The following is a 6,174-nucleotide window of genomic DNA, read 5'->3' on the forward strand; positions in this document are numbered from 1 at the left end:
TACAACCAGGGGTCTGAATGATGTTTTTCTAGAAGCACGGCACTCCTAAGAAAGCTTTGTCAACAGCTATGTCAAGTCACATAAGCTGACTAGCACTAAGCTCCTCCTTCCAGTACTTGCCACTGAAAATACAGAAATATTCCCAGTTCCTCACATGACTTTTTTTCCAGGTTTTCAGCAATTGCCGCATTGTTTGAGTGCAATGGGGAGGCTTAATTCCTTTTTAAATAGTTTCATACAAAACAATTCAAGAGGAATGAAACTGCTGGTAGAGACAATTCCAGTAGAGAGTAGAAAGAAAGATGCTGAAGGACAAAATAAAAAATAAAACAAAAACATGAGAAGATGTTGAGGGGAATTAACAATAGAAGACATAAGTAAACTTATCAGAAAATGTAGGGACCTTGTGGGATTTTCTGTAGCACTCAACACACTAAAAGCAATAGTTCCCCATCCATGGGTTTTCATACTGTGCTTGCAACCCATCAGTGATAGCTGTACTTACCAGCTCCTACTGTTGCAGCCCAACCTGGCTGCTGGTGGCATGTTAATTCATCACATGGCTGGCAATCCATGGGTCTGGGATCACGGGGAGGAAGCGACACTTAGCTGCAGGTGACACTGAGGTGCCATGCAGACATACTCAAGCCAGGTTTACTCATCTAGCTCCAGTTACAGCAACAAAGCTGAGGGACAAATTTCAGTGTGGAATAGCTGTGTTCCTGCCAGGCTTGTGCGGCGCATGATGCCTCCCATGCCGCTGCATTTTTCCTGATAGTACTGGCCTGATTTGTGATGATTACAGTTATTTCACAGATGCTTTCCCACATCTCCAGTCTGCAGAACAGCCACAACTTGAGAAGAGCATTCTTTTCCTCTCTTGTAGCAGGAATCAGATGCCAGCTTTGTAAGGTTGAGTCCTGGCATTTCCCACACTGGGAACACTTGCGCAGACACAGAAATACCTGCATCTCTCTGGCTGTATGAAGAAGCTAAGCCTCTGCATGCTCGACCTGAGTGCTGCTGTAGATCCTGTGCCACAGAAAGGAAGAAATTCCAAAAAGAAATTGTCCTGCAATCTCCAGCCGTGATCTTAATCCTTTGAGAGGCTTAAAACCAGGCCAGTTTTCTTCATGCAGCACAAGAACAAGGAGTTTTGTTTCTGAGGTTGCGAAACCAATGTTTATTTCATAAGTCCAGATCCACAAACATGAGAAGAGAAGAGATCATACTGCCAGAGGGAAGGAAACCCTTTCCTGAAGCAAATGACTGGGCTGTAACACTGCATCCTACTGAGACAGGGATGATTTATAAAAGAGAAAACATACGCGGCTCGGCGATCAAAACAGTTGCCTCAAGATTGCTGAGCTGAGTGAAGAAGTGAAGGGACACGGAAGTGAATCAAAGTCTAGAATCGAAGGCAGAGGACTGAAAATGTCCGTCCTTCTTCAGACTTTGTGAGAAAATAGCATTACCTTTGCCTGCAACTTTTGTTCTCCATTTTGTGTGTTACTCCTGTGCTGCTAAGGGGTGTGTAATTTCAGATGTCGTGGTCTCTAACTCACGGTAGCATGCATTGGTCAAGATGATCCCTGCTGCTGTACTGCCCTAAGTATACTTGACCTGCAGCTGTTTTCTCTCCTACAAATAACAGACGAAAGAAACCTGACAAAATTGATGGGCCAGATTCTCCTCTCAAGTAGAAGCCCTGGCAGAGAAAGTGGGGCCTTGGGGAGTCACAGCTGCTGAGTAATAATGTCCTGGTGCCCGCTGGCTTTTGAGCCTAATTGACTGCAAGTTCATTCCCCAGGCAGGGCTACGGAAGAGCTGCGCTTTGCCTTGCCCATTGGCTGAGCTGAGAATTTTCGTTTAAACCAGTAATACCTGATTTTTACTGGACAAAAATTTTAGCAGAGACTTTGCTGGTGCAGTTTTTAGCAAGGCAGCTCTGAAGAGATTCAAGTTCTTTGTGTGACTAACATACTGCTGAATGGTTGGGGCCAAAGAAGCCAAGTCCGGCCCTGACCTGACATCATAAATTGTTATTGTCTGTATAATTGCTAGATTTGCTTTTGTTTTGTTTGCTACATGAGCCCAAATGGAAGCTTGAGGATCTATTTGCAGACCCAGTTATCTACAGCTTTTCAGCATACATGCTTGTAGATCCAGCCTTGTATTATTTAGAGCTTTTGCTTGTTGTTTTAGGTTTAATGTGTTTGCTCTCTTGATGGCTCCGTCAATATACATTCTGCGCTGAAAAAGTTAAGTGTCAATATATAAAAAAAAGCTAGGGCCAAAAATACCCATCCAGAGTTTGGAGATGGAAGGCAAATTGCAGGTTTGTCAATAGTGTGTTTGGGAGCATTTTAAATAGTGAATCACTTGATGCTAGCTATTGTAAATATTGGTTTAAAGGTGCTATAAAATTGATGGTGCACAGTTAAACCTTCCTCCAAATCCTGATCTATTTATGCTGCCTCACTTAGTGTCAGATCCAAAGACCACTGAAGGTAATAGGAGTCTTTACCAAGTCATTAACAAGTACAGGGTAGTTTCAGCAAATGCACATAATCTTGCAGTAGGAGCACAGTACATATTCTTACAGTTTTTGTTAAATTAGGCATACTATACTCCAGAACATGCCTTTCTTTTTTTTTTTTTTAATGTGACAGCAGAGAAAAATGGCATAGAGTGACATTCAAAGAAGAGTATTACTCTCTACCTCAGCTACACAGCTTTTTGTGACGTAAGGTTAGACAATGAAAACAGTGTTCAACTCCCACCACAAATCATGGTGTGGGACATGGTGACTGAGGTCCGAATCCTGAGCAGACCTGGACTGAGTATTATTTTGAGTAGCAATTGGGTGAGGTTTGCTGTTTCTGCAGAGTCCTTCATTGAATGCTGGATCTGATCAGAATATAACAATTGAGCTATGATGCCAAAACAGTGAACCTGAAAAACGATTAATGTAACTTCTACCCATTCCAACCTCCACTTTGTGAAATTTGAAGGAATTCTTTATCACATTGGCCCTAGTCTCGACAAAATCTTATTTCATCTTCTCAGAGGCATGTAACCATCCCAATATTTGTGTATTAGATTAAGTCCTAATTTAGAAGCAATGAATTATTATTGAGGGCTAGATTTCACAAAAGGCTTGCCATCATCAGTACAGCCATGTTTTCCAAGGATTTAATGTATTGGATGTGTATGGAAGAGTCTGGCCAGCACTGTCCTAACACTGGCTTCTGTTTTTTATTTTTGTTTTCATGTAGATACCTAAATGGAAGAAAAGGTTTTATGTATGATGAGCAGCTTAAAATCTGGCTGAAAAGTTCTGAAGAATAAATGGGAATTCAGGCTCCACAAAGGTAAATCAGGGTTTTGCTGTTGTTGACCTGAGTGGAACTGGCATACGTAGGTTTGGAGAGCTTTGAATGAAAATCCATTTCTCAGTCTTGCAAAGACAAGTACTTAATTCAGCCCAAACCTTATGACACCAGGATACTTGCCTGGAGTATTAGTATACCTGAACTCCAAATGGAGAAAGAATTTAATGAGGAAGAAAATCCAACAGGAGAGTTATTCATGCTCATTTGCTTTTGGTGTAGCTGTCTATTGTAGTACATCTGCATTTTCGCCCTTGTCTCCCCATTTTTTCCCCATCCTTTTCCCAGGGAATTAAAGTGAAAACAATTCTGCTGTGGGCAAGTCTGGAACCTGTCTGGTTCTTCACCTGTGGTTTCCATCACAAAGAAAACTGTGATTAAGGGTGACAGGGCCCTTAGGAGACTGGAAGGTGAGATGGCAGCTGGAGAAGAAAATGACAGGCCTCTAGAATTATCTGTTCCCATAGAACAGGTGTCAGCAATCGCAGATAAGGCAACGCCTGAAAGTTTCAGTGCTCCAGGCGGCACTGAGAGGGGAAGATGTGTTTGCAAAAGGGCATGTTCACTCAGTTATAGAGTGCATGTGTTGTGCTAAATGTCCTTAAATCCCTCTGGTAATGCAGCCGTCTGTAACAATAAATAGCAAATAACTATTGTCTCCTCTGGGACTACAGCTATCATGCTTCCAAATAGGAGTCATCCTGCTCTGTGTTGAGGTGTAAGAGACCATACATTTACTATGAGTTCTGGGGAAAAACACTGAAACACACATAATTTAACCTGAAATCTTAGATTGCTTCTCTTAACACAGTTCTGCGTAAAAGCAATAATAACACTTTAAAAATCCCAAGCAGCCCACTCCTCCCAATTATTCTAGGTTTAAAAACACCTGATAGGTAAGAAATGTTTGTGTGTGAGAACTGAAAAGTGTTATTATTTGTCTGTCTTTCCATTCCACTTCCTACCCCCTCTTTTCCAGGGACATTCTCACTTAAAGTTTCCCCCTGAGTAGAGATACAATCAAAAATCCCTCATTGTGCAATTTTTGTGATTGGTAGGAGTATAGGAAAGTGGATATATCAGCTGAGAAGTGAGGAATCTAGCAGATTATGTACATACATAATCTTTTAAAAGTGAGTAGCAGCTCGCCCTCTTTGTTTTAAAATGTTCATGTGTATTTCTGGAAAAGAGGATAACAGAACATCTAATAATAGCAAAGCGTTTTAGAAGCCAAGCCAAGACACTCAGTGTCTTGAAAGTATTTTACAAACATGAACATAACTATACTTCATAACTCGTCTGTAAGGTAGCTATCATTATTTCTCTTGTTCAGATGGGAGAAATGGCATCCAGAGAGACCAAGAAACTCAAATAAGTAGCACACATTAAAAGACTGGCGGCAATTAAAACAAAAAAATGACTAGTAAATGATATTGTTACTTCAGCTCACTGCCTGAAATTAGTGGAATACTAACACCCCCCAAAAAATCCAGGATCATATTTCACGCCAAAATACACAGAACCAGAACACCCCAAAGAAAGGTACAAGTAGTTCAGAGGCTGTAAAGAACACTGAGGTTTTCTGAGCTGATCACAAATCTCAGACCAGGCTCAATCATAATAAAACATTCAGAAACCCTCCAAAAGATAACATTCTTCCCCACTGCAATACCCACGCCCAGTTATTTGACAGTTCTTTCACATGTAAACTGATATTTCTCTCCTAAATCTGGGAACAGAATTCAGCAATGTAGATACGTGCTACCTGCTTGCTGTTTTCCAAATAGGTGCTTAAACCTTCAAAAGGTTGCAGTGATTTAAAATTTGAATGGGAACATACTGTTTTCCATGGTTTTGGAGCAGTCTTTTAGAAAGGCAAAGCCTCCTAGGTTAACTCCTAGGAAAGAATGTATTACTGATCACTGAGCTATAGTATATGTTGCTATAGTATAGTATATGAAAGTCCATGTGAAGCCTATCACAGTTAAAAGCTGAATTTTGCAATGAGTTTGGTGAAGGACAAAACTGGTCTTCCTAGAAGCTGGTAAAACCTTCTAAGGCCTGAAGAGACCTCATATTAAGCTAATTATCTGCATCCTTCTTCTAAAAAAAAAAAGTTTTTGCTCTTAGAGTCTTGAGCTCTAGAATCACATCCTAGATATCAGTCCTAGATAACAGTCACAAACTGGGAAGTGGGGCTTAGAACTGCTGTGCACTTCATCGATGTAATACATGCAATGCTTACAAATCTAAAATCAGGATTTAGCAGCTCATCAATAGATGAGTGTCTTTCCCCTTTCCTCTATAAAAGAAGTGAAAAGTGGTTTCCTTCTGGCTAGAAGTGTAGTATGTCCACTATCATGTTCATCTCAGACAGCCACATAACTCAGAACTTCTTCCTCTCCATGGAACCTTAAAAAGGATATCCTTTCCTCCAGGACTGGATTTCCCAAATGATACCTTCACCTTTTATGAAAGTGCTTTTGTCTGTAGTTGTACGGAAGCACTGAGCATTTGTTTCTCCATCATACCTTCTAACAGCTTGTGATCAGCCAGCATATCCACCTTGTGCCAAAAGCCAGTCACGGAATTGTTCCATTCCAGAGAGTGCTGCCAAAAACTCCTTTTCTATCTGTCCCCTTTCTGTATTTGTCAAGGCATTTGGAGCCAATGCTTTTGGCTCCTGATCTGCACCACTGTGGCTCCTAGTCTTCCTTCTGCTATATCACACTGCAGCTCTACCTGCTCTGCACTTAACCAGCAGTAAGCTGCAGCATTGCCT

This window comes from Mycteria americana, chromosome 12 (genome assembly GCF_035582795.1).
Source record: "Mycteria americana isolate JAX WOST 10 ecotype Jacksonville Zoo and Gardens chromosome 12, USCA_MyAme_1.0, whole genome shotgun sequence".
NCBI lineage: Eukaryota > Metazoa > Chordata > Aves > Ciconiiformes > Ciconiidae > Mycteria > Mycteria americana.